Source organism: Bubalus kerabau, chromosome 2 (assembly GCF_029407905.1).
Source record: "Bubalus kerabau isolate K-KA32 ecotype Philippines breed swamp buffalo chromosome 2, PCC_UOA_SB_1v2, whole genome shotgun sequence".
Lineage (NCBI taxonomy): Eukaryota > Metazoa > Chordata > Mammalia > Artiodactyla > Bovidae > Bubalus > Bubalus kerabau.
In genome coordinates this window covers 159,956,050-159,972,852 of record NC_073625.1, presented here as the reverse complement: position 1 = coordinate 159,972,852, position 16,803 = coordinate 159,956,050, and the positions used below count along the sequence as shown (strand labels likewise).

General features: G+C 38.9%; 1 long non-coding RNA gene across 1 annotated transcript in view; it reads right to left on the bottom strand.

Moving 5' to 3' along the window:
• LOC129644962 (uncharacterized) overlaps nucleotides 1-16,803 on the bottom strand; it is a 51,818-nt gene that overhangs the window by 3,979 nt on the left and 31,036 nt on the right. The window contains exon 2 of the long non-coding RNA XR_008711089.1: nucleotides 5,808-5,977. This is a non-coding gene — a long non-coding RNA (uncharacterized LOC129644962). The remainder of the gene's footprint in view (nucleotides 1-5,807; nucleotides 5,978-16,803) is intronic.

Below are 16,803 nucleotides of genomic sequence, written 5' to 3'. Positions count from 1 at the left end.
CATGAACAGTATGAAAAGGCAAAATGATAGGATACTGAAAGAGGAACTCCCCAGGTCAGTAGGTGCCCAATATGCTACAGGAGATCAGTGGAAAAATAACTCCAGAAAGAATGAACAGATGGAGCCAAAGCAAAAACAATACCCAGTTGCGGATGTGACTGGTGATAGAAGCAAGGTCTGATACTGTAAAGAGCAATATTGCATAGGAATGTCAGGTCGATGAATCAAGGCAAATTGGAAGTGGTCAAACAAGAGATGGCAAGAGTGAACGTTGACATTCTAGAAATCAGCGAACTAAAATGGACTGGAATGGGTGAATTTAAACCATTATATCTACTACTGCGGGCAGAAATCCCTCAGAAGAAATGGAGTGGCCATTATGGTCAACAAAAGAGTCCGAAATGCAGCACTTGGATGCAATCTCAAAACGACAGAATGATCTCCGTTTGCTTCCAAGGCAAACCATTCAATATTACAGTAATCCAAGTCTATACCCTAACCAGTAACACTGAAGAAGCTGAAGTTGAATGGTTCTATGAAGACCTCCAAGACCTTTTAGAACTAACACCCAAAAAAGATGTCCTTTTCATTATAGGGGACTGGAATGCAAAAGTAGGAAGTCAAGAAACACCTGGAGTAACAGGCAAATTTGGCCTTGGAATACGGAATGAAGCAGGGCAAAGACTACTAGAGTTTTGCCAAGAGAACGCACTGGTCATAGCAAACACCCTCTTCCAACAACACAAGAGAAGACTCTACACATAGACATCACCAGATGGTCAACACCAAAATCAGATTGATTATATTCTTTGCAGCCAAAGATGGGGAAGCTCTATACAGTCAACAAAAACAAGACCAGGAGCTGACTGTGGCTCAGATCATGAACTCCTTATTGCCAAATTCAGACTTAAATTGAAGAAAGTAGGGAAAACCACTAGACTATTCAGGTATGACCTAAATCAAATCCCTTATGATTATACAGTGGAAGTGAGAAAAAGAAATAGATTTAAGGGCCTCTGCATTGTACAGAGTGGTAAAAAAGGAAACAGAAAAGAAAGTAAGAAATTTAAGGATTCTGACTTCCTAACAAGCATATTAGGATGGAAGAAACTCCCGGGCAGACTTAAAAAATAATTAAGCTGAAATTAATTTGCTATTAATAGGTCATTGGGAAGAGCAGAGATGCCACAAGCTGACTAAGAAGTTGTCTGAGGGCTCGGCAAGCAGTAGCCAATGAATGAAGCCTCCCAACAGCTGTGGTGTGCCTCACCTATGTCAGCCCCATTCCAGGTCACCAAACATCCTCTCTGACTCTCTCTTTGGATTTTACAGCCTCTGAAATAATCAAATGCCATATACGACTTGTCAGAAAGAGTGAAAATAAAATGAAAATTTGCTAATCTATTATGTCATCTATTATCACTTTAGAAAAGAATTCAGTGTTTAAGTTATATGTTAGACACATTTGGGTGAAAATTAATTTTTACTTAAGGATAGATACCATTTCTACTAGTTGGAGAGAGAGCAGCAGTGCTTGGGAAAGGAAAATCTTTATAGAGTTCTTAATCCTGTAACATTTTACCAGTGCATTCTGTAACCTTGTAAGCTAAGATTTTATTTTTTCACAAAATAATGGCTTAGTATTATGAAATCCCATGGACAGAGGAGCCTGGTGGGCTAAAGTCCCTGGGGTTGCAAGAGTCAGATACAACTCAGCGACTAAACCACTACCACCTTTATCTTCATAATTATAATTCAAAGTAAAATTTAACATTAAGGAGAAAAAATAAGCCTTGTCCTCATAGAACTGAATTATCCACAATGTCCCCTCCAGTTACACCTGTAGGAAAAATCTGAGTGCCTAAAGATATTTTTTCAGAAAGTTATTCTTCATCTCACATGCTAGTGAAGTGATGCTTAAAATTCTCCAAGCCAGGCATCAGCAATATGTGAACCGTGAACTTCCAGATGTTCAAGCTGGTTTTAGAAAAGGCAGAGGAACCAGAGATCAAATTGCCAACATCTGCTGGATCATCAAAAAAGCAAGAGAGTTCCAGAAAAACATCCATTTCTGCTTTATTGACTATGCCAAAGCCTTTGACTGTGTGGATCACAATAAACTATGGAAAATTCTGAAAGAGATTGGAATACCAGACCACCTGACCTGCCTCTTGAGAAACCTATATGCAGGGGAGGAAGCAACAGTTAGAACTGGACATGGAACAACAGACTGGTTCCAAATAGGAAAAGGAGTATGTCAAGGCTGTATATTGTCACCCTGCTTATTTAACTTCTATGCAGAGTATATCATGAGAAATGCTGGACTGAAATAAACACAAGCTGGAATCAAAATTGCCGGGAGAAATATCAATAACCTCAGATATGCAGATGACACCACACTTAAGGCAGAAAGTGAAGAGGAACTCAAAAGCCTCTTTATGAAAGTGAAAGAGGAGAGTGAAAAAGTTGGCTTAAAGCTCAACATTCAGAAAACGAAGATCATGGCATCTGGTCCCATCACTTCATGGCAAATAGATGGGGAAACAGTGGCTGACTTTATTTTTCTGGACTTCAAAATCACTGTAGATGGTGATTTCTGCCATGAAATTAAAAAAGACACTCCTTGGAGGGAAAGTTATGACCAACCTAGACAGCATATTAAAAAGCAGAGACATTACTTTGCCAAAAAGGTCTGTCTAGTCAAGGCTATGGTTTTTTCCAGTGGTCATGTATGGATGTGAGAGTTGGACTATAATGAAAGCTGAGAGCAAAAGAATTGATGCTTTTGAACTGCGGTGTTGGAGAAGACTCTTGGGAGTCCCTTGGACTGCAAGGAGATCCAACCAGTCCAACCTAAAGGAAATCAGTCCTGGGTGTTCATTGGAAGGACTGATGCTGAAGCTGAAACTCCAATACTTTGGCCAACTGATGCCAAGAGCTGACTTATTTGAAAAGACCCTGATTCTGGGAAAGATTGAGGGCAGGAGGAGAAGGGGACAACAGAGGATGAGATGGCTGGATGGCATCACCGACTCAATGGACATGGGTTTGGGTGGACTCTGGGAGTTGGTGATGGACAAGGAGGTGTGGCGTGCTGCAGTTCATGGGGTTGCAAAGAGTCAGACACAACTGAGTAACTGAACTGAACTGAACATTAAAGCCATGCTTTAATGGTTCTGGTAGCTATTTTTATGGCTCTCTAAATAATTAATCTGATTTACAAATAGAACATTCTGAAAAGTCAGCTTTCATCCCCATGGTATTACTGCTGCATTTTATAATTGTTCACAATACCAAGTTTACAAACATTTGCTGGTACAATGATGCAGCAGAAGCTAGGGCATAGATTTAGTGGAAAGAAATGTCAAGCATGTAAGAGAAATCAAGAGATGAAGAAAACTCAAAGAAAATAATCCTAACAGGTGAATGATACAAATTTACCTAGACAGCTGATGGGTCAAGCCATTTGTATTACCAAACATTTCATTTTGTCACACTTTACAGTAATTTTTCATATAGCTACATCTTAATATAATTATATTCTTTCATTCAGTAAGGGTTTATTAGGCCCCTTCCTGTGGCTGCACAAATGGGAGACATAGTCAGATCAAGATATAACTACAAAACAGTGTAGAAGCACAGTGTTCCACTTCAATACCATTCAGCTCTGATCATTGATAGGGCATGAAGTCAAAGAACCAGCCTTGGTGTGTCTCTTAATCTCCTCTGGAAATGGGGATAATGACTCAAACATGGACCCTATAATTCACCTCAAATGCATAACTCGTAAGTCTTCAAGCACAATAGTAGGAGGTAGTGTATAGCTTAATGCTAACTATAATATAGCTAAAAAATAAATAGAGAAAGGTGGAGTCAACTTGATCTGATGCACCAATGCAGTCCAGAAGAGCAGAGGAGCCACAGCAGAAAGAATCCTGCTCAGGGGCACATGGACAAAGCTGCTGCTGCTAAGTCACTTCAGTCGTGTCTGACTCTGTGCGACCCCATAGATGGCAGCCCACCAGGATCCCCTGTCCCTTGGATTCGCCAGGCAAGAACACTGGAGTGGGTTGCCATTTCCTTCTCCAGTGCATGAAAGTGAAAAGTGAAAATGAAGTCGCTCAGTTATGTCCAACCCTCAGCGACCCCAAGGACTGCGGCCTTCCAGGCTCCTCCGTCCATGGGATTTTCCAGGCAAGAGTACTGGAGTGGGGTGCCATTGCCTACTCCACATGGACAAAGCTAGGAGCACTGAAATGTGTGTGGCTTGTTTGTGGGACCTTTTGATTTGCTGAACCAACTCCTTTCTCCTTCCTACCCCTTCCTCTCTACGTTTCCTGCCTTTCACTCCAGAAACTCACCTGATATTGTTAAGGCATAGGTGGGATAAATTTGCATCTAAACCTGTGTTTAGATTGCCTTCAGCCAATTGTGTAACCTGTCTGATATAAGTTCTCAGGAAAAGAAGCTCAGTTTGCACAATATACGAATGAATCATCCAGCCACTAAGGTTTGGCCTCATGGAGTCTGAGATGTGCTAATTTTGACTTTTTAACTTTAATTTTAACTGTAATCAATCAGTTAGTTCACACAGCTCACAACCTGTTGATACTCTAGGAGTTCAAGACAGTATTTGTGGGCGTGCTTTGTCATTCAGTTGTGTCCGATTTTTTGCCACTGTAGCCCACCAGGCTCCTCTGTCCATGGGATTCTCCAGGCAAGAATACTGGAGTGGGTTGCCATTTCCTTCTCCAGGGAATCTTCCCAACCCAGGGATTAAACCCAGGTCTCCTGCACTGCAGGCAGACTCTTTACAATCTGAGCCACCAGCGATACTCTAGAAGTTCAGGACAATATATCTTGCTTTAACCTTGCCCACACTGAACTTAAAATCTCTTGCCTGAAGTTCCACAGATTTTCCTCCCTCCCTCCCACAGCTTTCTTATATGTGCCTCTTCCACCCTCAGCTTCCTGCATTCTTACTGCTTCCTTCTCATCTGGACATGCCATGGGTATTTCTGCATCCCCATGTTTGTTTGAAAATGAAGCATGACTCAGAAAACCTTCCAGATCCTTCCACATCAAGGTAAAGCCCACCTCATCAGGGAAGTCTACTGAGGATCCCTACACCTGTTTCTCTCTTCCACAGCTTCCTGGTTAGTGAGAATGGGCTCCACGTGGCTTCAGACCCTGTCTTGGACTCTATATGACCTTGGGAAAGTTGCCAACCAAACTGTCTCTATTTCCTCATCTGTAAAATAGAGATGTTTTCACTTACCTTATGAGGTCACTGTAAGTACTAATAAGATAAATCAAGTGAAGTGCCAGGAGTCATGCCCAGCATACCTAGTGCATGATAACTGTTCTCTTTCATTAGCAGAAAAAGCAATGACAACAGTCACGATTAATTAAGCACTTACTATCTGCCAGATGCTATGTCCTGCATAACCTTGTGAAGCAGATATTATGATCAGTTTACTCGTGAGAAAAATAAAGACCTGAATGGTTAGGAAACACACCTAAGGCCACACACTGAGACACCGAGCTAAGACTTAAAGGCAGTTCAACCTAATTTCAAAGCCCGTGTCTTTTGTTTGCTTGTTTTTAATTTCAGCATATTCCCCTCAGTTGTTAAAGTAAAAGAGGAGGAAAATACATTTTTAGAATGCTTTATTGTAAGCAAGCCCTAAACTGGTCTCATTTTTTCCAATTAATTGTGTACTCCTGCCTAAAATCCTGATGGCAGCTGAGGTTGCTCTACCCTTTGAGAAATAAAATTTTATAAAGCTATGTATTTTATACTTTACCAAAAGTCTTGCTCCAGGACTGTTTTCTCTTCTGGAAAGGTCTAGCTTGGAGCTTCAGTGCCATGACGTGGTTCCAACTTTTGGTTCCTTCTAAAACTTCAGTCTCATTCTATCCTCACCTGTAGGTTCTGTTTCATAGTCGCTCACACATGGGGCTTCTTGGAGTCCGCCTAAACAAGTACAAAAGAAGACTGTACTTCAGATTTGGAGCAGTAAAGGGTATTTAAATTATAGAAGCACAAACCACTCAACAATGAATGTTCAATTTCCTTCATCTCAAAGCAGCCTCCCTTCACTGTGAGGGAAGTGAGAAATCACTCACTTTCCCATTTTCACCCCAAGGTCCATGATCTTGCCATATGGCTGAACTCCCTTCTTCCCCTCAAAACTCTTAATATTCCCCTTTTCTGTGGAATACTCTTTAAATTCCTGCTGAATAACCAACAAATCACAGAAGAAATCAAAAAAGATATCAAAATTTGCATAGAAATGAATGAAAATGAAAACACAACAACCCAAAACCTGTGGGACACTGTAAAAGCAGTCCTAAGGGGAAAGTTCATAGCAATACAGGCATACCTCAAAAAAACAAGAAAAAAGTCAAATAAATAACCTAACTCTACACCTAAAGCAACTAGAAAAGGAAGAAATGAAGAACCCCAGGGCTAGTAGAAGGAAAGAAATCTTAAAAATTAGAGCAGAAATAAATGCAAAAGAAACAAAAGAGACCATAGCAAAAATCAACAAAGCCAAAAGCTGGTTCTTTGAAAGGATAAATCAAATTGACAAACCATTAGCCAGACTCATCAAGAAACAAAGGGAGAAAAATCAAATCAATAAAATTAGAAATGAAAATGGAGAGATCACAACAGACAACACAGAAATACAAAGGATCATAAGAGACTACTATCAACAATTATATGCCAACAAAATGGACAGCGTGGAAGAAATGGACAAATTCTTAGAAAAGTACAACTTTCCAAAACTGGACCAGGAAGAAATAGAAAATCTTAACAGACCCATCACAAGCACGGAAATTGAAACTGTAATCAAAAATCTTCCAGCAAACAAAAGCCCAGGTCCAGACGGCTTCACAGCTGAATTCTACCAAAAATTTAGAGAAGAGCTAACACCTATCCTGCTCAAACTCTTCCAGAAAATTGCAGAGGAAGGTAAACTTCCAAACTCATTCTATGAGGCCACCATCACCCTAATACCAAAACCTGACAAAGATCCCACAAAAAAATAAAACTGCACGCCAATATCACTGATGAACATAGATGCAAAAATCCTTAACAAAATTCTAGCAATCAGAATCCAACAACACATTAAAAAGATCATACACCAGGACCAAGTGGGCTTTATCCCAGGGATGCAAGGATTCTTCAATATCCACAAATCAATCAATGTAATACACCACATTAACAAATTGAAAAATAAAAACCATATGATTATCTCAATAGATGCAGAAAAAGCCTTTGACAAACTTCAACATCCATTTATGATAAAAACTCTCCAGAAAGCAGGACTAGAAGGAACATACCTCAACATAATAAAAGCTATATATGACAAACCCACAGCAAACATTATCCTCAATGGTGAAAAATTGAAAGCATTTCCTCTAAAGTCAGGAACAAGACAAGGGTGCCCACTTTCACCATTACTAGTCAACATAGTTTTGGAAGTTTTGGCCACAGCAATCAGAGCAGAAAAAGAAATAAAGGGAATCCAAATTGGAAAAGAAGAAGTAAAACTCTCACTATTTGCAGATGACACGATCCTCTACATAGAAAACCCTAAAGACTCCACCAGAAAATTACTAGAACTAATCAATGACCATAGTAAAGTTGCAGGATATAAAATCAACACACAGAAATCCCTTGCATTTCTATACACTAATAATGAGAAAACAGAAAGAGAAATTAAGGAAACAATTCCATTCACCATTGCAACGGAAAGAATAAAATACTTAGGAATGTTTCTTTTTTTAAGTTCTAAGAGGTTTCCCAGATAGCACTAGTGGTAAAGAACCTGCCTTCCAATGCAGGAGACATAAGAGACGTGGATTTGATCTCTGGACTGGGAAGATCCTCTGGATGAAGGTATGGCAACCCACTCCAGTATTCTGGCCTGGACAATCTCATGGACAGAGGAACCTGGTGGGCTACAGTCCATAGGGTCACAAAGAGTCGGACATGACTGAAGCAGCTTAGCATGCATGCACAATTTAGAGACAGATTTATTGTCCCACTGATAAAAATTTGCCATGATATTCACTGCCAGTATTATTATGATCAGTTTACATGTGAGGAAAATAAAGACCAGAATGGTTAGTAAATGTACCAAAGGCCACATATTGAGTAACAGACCCAAGACTTGAATGTAGTTCAGCCAAAGCCAGTGCCTTTTGTTTGTTTCTAAATTCAGCATATTTCCCTCAGTTGTTAAAGTAAAAGGGGATGAAATTACATTTACAGATGGGAGATGTTGCTCTAGTCCATTTAGATTTCATGCATTTCAGTATTTTCCCACTATTGATAGATACTTAAATGTACTCTCCGTTCACACTTTTCATATAGCATATGCCCACTTCAGTCTTTGAAAGAGCCTTGTCACACTCCTCTTTCTTTCCCTTACAGTGTATAAAGTTTTGCAGTTTAAGGATGACAATGATAATATTGTATTGGCTAATCTATTGGATATGACAAACATATTGTAGAACCATAGGCAAAGAAATCGCCCTCTCTCTAACTCTTTTTGTAAATCAGAAACTTCTTCACTGAATGTCACCAGTGATGCATTATTAAGAACAGACTAAAGAAAAAGAAAATTAAAATGAGAAAGAAAGAGAAAAACAATAGAGACGATGGGGGAAAAGAGAAGGGTAAGCAGGAGAGAAAGAAAAGGAATCAAATGAAGGTGGCAGTTCAAACTTGTTAGTTTCCTATCCAACAACCAGTACACTCTTCTTCCTTGTTAATAAAGACTCTAAGTTTGTACAAGGATGCAGCTCATAAAAATCTGAGGATAATTCCTGATTATTTTAAACCCATCATTGTAATCTCATTGCCTTTGCCAGTTAAATATTTTTTGTTATTTTAGTTGCTAAGTCATGCCCAACTCTTTTGAGACTCCATGGACTATAGCCCTCCAGGCTCCTCTGATAGATTTCCCAGGCAAGGATACTGGAGTGAGTTGCTGTTTCCTTCCCCAGGAGATCTTCCCAACCCAGGCATCGAACCCACATCTCCTGCATTACAGGTGGGTTCTTTACCACTGAGCTACCTGGGAAGCCAATTAAATATTTAGGCAATCACATTTTATGACATTCTGACAGCAAAATGTGAGAAATATTATGCAGGGGATAAAGCTTGGAAAGGTTTCATCCCACTTTAAAAAAATAAAGACGCACAATGAAATGTTCAGATGTTGTTATATCTAGAAAACATAGCTGGACTGAGACAGACATCTGTCTTGTGACCACTGGAGGATCCAACTTGAGGACAGTGAAGTGAAAGATGAAAAATAAATAGGTTCCCAGATCCATCACAAAACAATCAACTGATCAGCCTTGGAACTACTCTATTTCCTCTAATTTCTGATTATTTAAGATAAACATTATTATTTTAAGCAATTATGTCAGGTTTCTATTATTTAAGTAAGACTAGATTAACTGAAACATAGGAATTTTAAGCAAGGTAAAGGTATTAAAACATGTGTGTTTTAATGCAGTTACATTGGCTGAACTGTCAGAAGAGGCAAGATCCATTAAGAAATATATCCATTTAGTGAAGTAAAATCAGTGAAGGTGAACATGACCATTCAGTGGAAATGAACTGGATACAAAGTGGAAACAAAGAAGGAAATGACTATAAGTGATACTGAAGAAGAGAAATCCACAGGACTTTGACAATTGGTTAAACATGGGAAAACAAAGAGAGAGGAGATAGAATAAGTTAGAATTTCTGAAAATAGCATGCTCCCAAATACGGAAGTCAAAATAAAAAACTTATTTGCAGGGTCAAAAGATTTGTTTCAGACATAGGACAGGGATACTTGCACCAGGCAGCTGGAAATACTAAAATGGAGATGCTAGGAGCGATCAGAACTGATGTTGATGTACACACAGAGGTGATAGTTGAAGACAACAGAGTGAAATGTGCTAACCATACAAAAGATAGGGAGTGGGGACAGGGAGCAGTGGATATAAAAGACGAGATGGAGGATTAGGAGGAACACTTATGTTTAAGAAAAAATACAGGAGAAAAAACATCACTTAAAGATGTGGGGAAAGAGAGAAACTAAGATAAAAAAATGTAACCAAAAGTGAGAGAAGAGAGATTTTCATGCAGGAGGGGAAGGATAAAGGGTCAAACACTCCTGGAAGGTAAAGAAGATCAGCGCGTGATCTGGCAAAGGATTCTGGGATTAGGAGCTGTTGGTTCTTCAGTGAAGATGGTTAAAGTTCCTCAGTGATGAGGTGATAAAGAGTTGAGGAGCACGAGGTATAGAAACTGAAAACAAATCCTATTTTGAGATGTTTGAATTTTAAAAGGAGAAAATTAGAAAATCAAGGTAGATGAAAAGTTTATTTATGTATAAAGAGAATCTGAACATTTTGGAAGTCAAAGCATGAGTAGTCAGTGGAGTGGGAAAGATGAGAGATGACACTTGCTTATGCTAGTCTACTCATGTTATAATGCTGTTTGTCTCTGAAATAATTTACCTAAAAGTTATATGTGTGTGAATGTGTGTAAACTTGCTATATATATTAATATATCTTAAAGCTACATATATTAATATGCTATATATATTAATATGTATACACATTATAACACACACATGAGCAATTTATTACAGAAGAATGGTAAGCATAGATCTTTCCAGCTCTGAGAGCTACTGTAGACTCTCAGCCAACAAGTTTTAGTGTATAAAAATCTAAGCTGTTTCAGCCACCACACCATAAAGAATTGTGGTTTTTAAAAGTTTACCACAATCTGTGTCCCTCACATTTATTTTATTACAAAGGACACCAAAGGGCTGACCCATAGTTTTGACTAATAATGGCTGACAAAATGTGCTGAACAGTATGAAAAGGCAAAAAGATAGGACACTGAAAGATGAACTCCCCAGGTCAGTAGGTGCCTAATATGCTTCTGGAGATCAGTGGAGAAATAACTCCAGAAAGAATGAACAGATGGAGCCAAAGCAAAAACAACATTCAGTTGTAGATGTGACTGGTCATGGAAGTAAAGTCAATGCTGTAAAGAGCAAATTGCATAGGAACAAGAAACGTTAGATCCACAAATCAAGACAAATTGGAAGTAGTCAAACAGGAGATGGCAAGAGTGACCAATGATATTCTAGGAATCAGCCAACTAAAATGGACTGCAATAGGTGAATTTAACTCAGAAGACCATTATATCTACTATTGTGGGCAAGAATCCCTTAGAAGAAATGGAGTAGCCATCATAGTCAACAAAAGAGTTCAAAATGTAGCACTTGGATGCAATCTCAAAAATGACAGAATGATCGCTGTTCATTTCCAAGGCAAACATTCAGTATCACAGTAATCCAGGTCTCTGCCCCGACCAGTAATGTTGAAGAAGCCGAAGCTGAATGGTTCTATGAAGACCTACAAGACATTCTAGAACTAACACCCCAAAAGATGTCCTTTTCATTATAGGGGACTGGAATGCAAAAGTAGGAAGTCAAGAGATACCTGGAGTAAAGGGCAAATTTGGCTTTACAAAACAAACAAAGTTGGTCAAAGGCTAATAGAGTTTTGCCAAGAGAGCGCACTGATCATACAAAAACCCTCTTCCAACAACACAAGAGAAGACTCTACACATGGACATCACCAGATGGTCAATACTGAAATCAGATTAATTATATTCTTTGCAGCCAACGATGGAGAAGCTCTATACAGTCAGCAAAAACAAGACCAGGAACTGACTGTGGCTCAGATCGTGAATTCCTTATTGCCAAATTCAGACTTAAATTGAAGAAAGTAGGGAAAACCACTAGACCATTCAGGTATGACCTAAATCAAGTGACAAATAGATTTAAGGGATTAGATATGATAGACAGAGTACCTGAAAAACTATGGACAGAGGTTCATGACATTGTACAGGAGGCAATGATCAAGACCATCCCCAAGAAAAAGAAATGCAAAAAGGCAAAATAGTTGTCTAAGGAGGACTTACAAATAGCTGAGAAAAAAAAGAAAAGCTAAAGGCAAAGGAGAAAAGGAAAGATATTCCCATTGGAATGCAGAGTTCCAAAGAATAGCACGGAGAGATAAGAAAGCCTTCCTCAGTGATGAATGCAAAGAAATAAAGGAAAACAGCAGAATGGGAAAGACTAGAGATCTCTTCAAGAAAATTAGAGATATCAAGGGAACATTTTATGCAAAGAAGGGCTCAATAAAGGACAGTAATGGTATGTACCTAACAGAAGAAGAAGATATTAAGAAGAGGTGGCAAGAATACACAGAAGAACCATAGAAAAAAGATCTTCATGACCCAGATAAGCACAATGGTGTGATCACTCACCTAGAGCCAGATATCCTGAAATGCAAAGTCAAGAGGGCCTTAGGAAGCATCACTACAAAGCTAGTGGAGGTGATGGAATTCCAGTTGAGCTATTTCAAATCCTAAATGATGATGCTGTGAAAGTGCTGCACTCAATATGCCAGCAAATTTGGAAAACTCAGCAGTGGCCACAGGACTAGAAAAGTTCGGTTTTCATTCCAATCCAAAAGAAAGGCAGTGCCAAAGAATGCTCAAGCTACCACACAATTGCACTCATCTCACACATTAGCAAAGTAATAATCAAAATTCTCCAAGCCAGGCTTTAACAGTACATGAACAGTGAACTTCCAGATGTTCAAGCTAGATTTAGAAAGGGCAGAGGAACCAGAGATCAAATTGTCAATATCCATTGGATTATTGAAAAAGCAAGAGAGTTCAAAAAAAACCATCTACCTCTGCTTTTTGACTACACCAAAGCCTTTGACTGTGTGGAGCACAACAAACTGTGGGAAATTCTTCAAGAGATGGGAATACCAGACCACCTGACCTGCCTCCTGAGAAATCTGTATGCAGGTCAAGAAGCAACAGTTAGAACTAGACATCGAACAACAGACTGGTTCCAAATCGGGAAAGGAGTACGTCAATGCTGTATTGTCACCCAGTTTATTTAACTTCTATGCAGAGTACATCATGAGAAACGCTGGACTGGAGGAAGCACAAGCTGGAATCAAGATTGCTGGGAGAAATATCAGTAACCTCAGATATGCAGATGACACCACGTTTATGGCAGAAAGTAAAGAAGAACTAAAGAGCCTCTTGATGAAAGTGAAAGAGGAAAGTGAAAAAGTTGGCTTAAAGCTCAACATTCAAAAAATTAAGGTCATGGCATCCGGTCCCATCACTTCATTGCAAACAGATGGGGAAACAATGGAAACAGTGACTCCGGGAGCTGGTGATGGACAGGGAGGCCTGGCGTGCTGCGATTCATGGGTTCACAAAAAGTCGGACACAACTCAGCGACTGAACTGAACTGAAGTGAATTGAACATGAAGCTGAAATTCTAGAAGCTGATAAAAACTTGTTTTTTTTAAATAAACCTTATTTCTGAACTTTGCTCTCTCAATTCTTTCCTCAGGTTTCTCACTCCTTACTACTTCATTTTTATATAAATGTAAATATGAGGGAGAAAGGAAGAAGGGAGAATTAGAAATTCCTTTGCAATGAAGGTAACATGGTCAGGAAAGAGGCATGTTTGACTACTTACTACCGTTGATGAGTCTTCATTTTAGGTTTAAGTCTGTCCTCAGAATCAGTGTTTAATATGTTCGTAAATTGCTTTCATGTTGGGTTAGTCAAAGTGCCAATAAGCTGAGCTTTCATATACTGCCTTGGGTGCTTCCCAGGCTCTTGGAATTATCTCTTCCTAAAAAGTGTGATGAATGATCTCAGTCCTACAGGTCATGAAGAGGCCACTATTTGAGCCTACAAACATCAGGAAAACATTTTGTCTAGTGATAATTCATTAAAATTGCTGGAATAAAACTGATGTATTTTCCTGTCTTTGAAATAAATTCCGTTCTCTCTGTGTACTTTAGTATCTTCCATGAACAAAAAAGAGTTGCTCCATGACACACCTCTATTTCACATACTTATGTTGAGGTTGTTTTTATGGTCATTACAGTAAGATTTTTATTTTTATTATTCCTGACTGCTTTTAGGAAAGAAACAGAAAATATAATACTAAGGAATCAAGCAGTTATGTTTTGTTTTTGCTCTTGTGTTCTAAGTAAACACAAGAGCAAAAACAGGGAAACACCCTTGGAAATGGAGCCTGAATACTTAGTCAGTTGGACCCTCCATGACTTCATAAGTGGAGATCTTTGAGAATGACTCACATTTTCAGGCAGAGATTTCTTGCTAAAAGTCCAATATTTTGAAGGCATCTCCATCAACTAGAAACATCCTGAGATACCGAAATTACTAGAGTGCCACATTGTGGTGAATTCAGAAAAAAATGCTATAATAACCTCTGTCTCTTCCTACAAATAGCAAATAAAAAGAGACCCCTCCCCCTTTATCAGAGCAACTGGTTTCTGACACTTAACATATATTTCTGGATATAAAATAAAGTGATTACATATGAGTCTTTTTGCAAATGCTCAAGAGCTTTTTTAAACTACGTAAGAATTGCATCATTGGATGACACCTAGGACCCTAATCAGTCTTCACTGGTGAGCACTGATGGATATGAAAAGGAACATTCAGCTGTTTGATTTTTTGATACAACTTACCACAAAATTTCTCCAGTTAGTCATTTTAGTGATATCAAATTCCATATCAAGTTTGCCCCACCATTGAAAACTTATGAAAAGTATCAGGTTGGCCAAAAGATTCACACAGGTTTTTCTGTAACATTGTCCAGCAAAATGCAAATGAACCTTTTGACCAACCCAATATTTGCCTTTTCTAATCCAGTGTTCTTGCCTGGAGAATCCCAGGGATGGGGGAGGCTGGTAGGCTGCTGTCTATGGGGTCGCACAGAGTTGGACACGACTGAAGCGACTTAGCAGCAGCAGCAGCAGCAGCAATCCATGTCATAGAAGGTGAAGACAGGGAAAACCCAGGGGAGTAATTAAATTGACTGTTTTTTGAATTGGCAGTTACATAAACTGCTGGAAACAACCTAAGGTCATTCCTAGTACCTGTGTTAGTTCCACACTTGAATGTAGGGTTTATTTCCAGGGACTGCAGAAAGAAGAACCAGAAAGAGTGCTGGGAGTCTCCAAGGCCAACAATACAGAGAGCAGCATCCGGGTTGTGTTATCCCAGTCTCAGCTGTTAAGGCTCTGTGTTGCGAAGATGCCCCTTTAACTGCCCAAATTCACTGCTTCATATTAAACTTCAGATTTTTCATAAAGGTACATTCAACTTGACTAAAGGAAAATTTTGATATATTTTATTACTAGCACTTATTCAAATTCCTTCACGGCAGAAACTTTCTCTCTTATCATTTTATATCTTTAGTACCCAACAGAGACTATAGCACAAAAAAAGGTGCTTGATCATGTTTTATTGATAAAATTGTTGAAAGTTACTAAAGGCACTTTACCAGGTTCCTAAATTTGATATTTTGCCCAATACCACTGTCCCATTTTTTTTTTCTTTTACTGTTAGGTATTAACACATATATGGTTTAGCAAAAATATAATAAACTTTATTTTAGAATTGTTGGACCACTGTCTCCTGGAAAAATGGCAGTTCCAAGTGGTTCAACTTCATAACTCAATTTGGCTTTATAGCATTTATATTTTTCAAGGCATGTTCTTAGCAGGAAAAAATTCTCTACCACCTCTTAGAGTCTCCAGCTGAGCCTACGAAATAAACTGACAGAAAACAGATTAACAGGAGAAAAGCATACAAATTTTATTAAATTTTTACATATACATGGGAAACTTCACAAGAGAATAAAGCAAAAAGAAGTAACCAGAGCAGGAAGCTTTTTTATACCTTAGACAAAGAAATGATAAATTTGTAAAGAATTTGCAAGATAGAGGGATTTGGGCTGGGGTAGCAATGGTGAGGGCTTCCCAGGTGGCTCAGCAGTAAGAAGTCACCTGCAGCGCAGGAGACAAGGGTTCAGTCCCTGGGTTGGGAAGATTCCCTGGAGAAGGAAATGGCAACTCACTCCAGTATCCTTACCTAGGAAATCTCACAGACAGAGGAACCTGGTGGGCTACAGTCCATGGGGTCACAAGAGTTGGACATGACTTAGTGACTAAACAACAGCAGCAAGTGATGAAGAAGTAACTAGGAAGACAAGGGTGAATTTAACAAGATTTGTTTATATGGATTTTTCAGCCCCAAATTCCCCATCTCTGGTGATAAGAATGTCTTCTTTCCTCCCGGTACAGGGAGGGTACCTTTCATTTGATAGTTTTTTCTCCTGCTTTCAGGAAGAAAAAGGAAAGTCAGAGTGTCTTTCTTACCCCTGCTGGTTTTTAAGTGCCTTTATATCAAGATAATCAGTACACCAAAGCAGCACATTTTGGGTAATGTATTCTGGTTTCCTTCACCATGTATAGTGCTTAGTTTTTATTTTTACTATGAGGTGGGTTAAAATAGGAGCATCCCATTTTGCAGATGAAGCCCAGAGAGGTTAAGTGCCTTCCCAAGGTTTCCCTACATTGCAGACCGGCCCAAAGTTAAAATCAACTCTTTTGTCTCAGCTCATTCAAACATCTTTGCAAAAAGTCCGGAAAGTTTTAAAACTTTATTTTTGCTTTCTTTTCATATATGATATTCCCCTAAAGACCATCAGAGTTTGGTTGTCCCATCAAGTTAGAAATGATATTTGTCACTTTAAGAGCTGATAGACCAAAATGCAGTTTGAACACTAAAAATGCACATTTTAGTACAGAGCGATGGGGAATGAAGCATTATAGCCAAATCATTATTCAAACCAT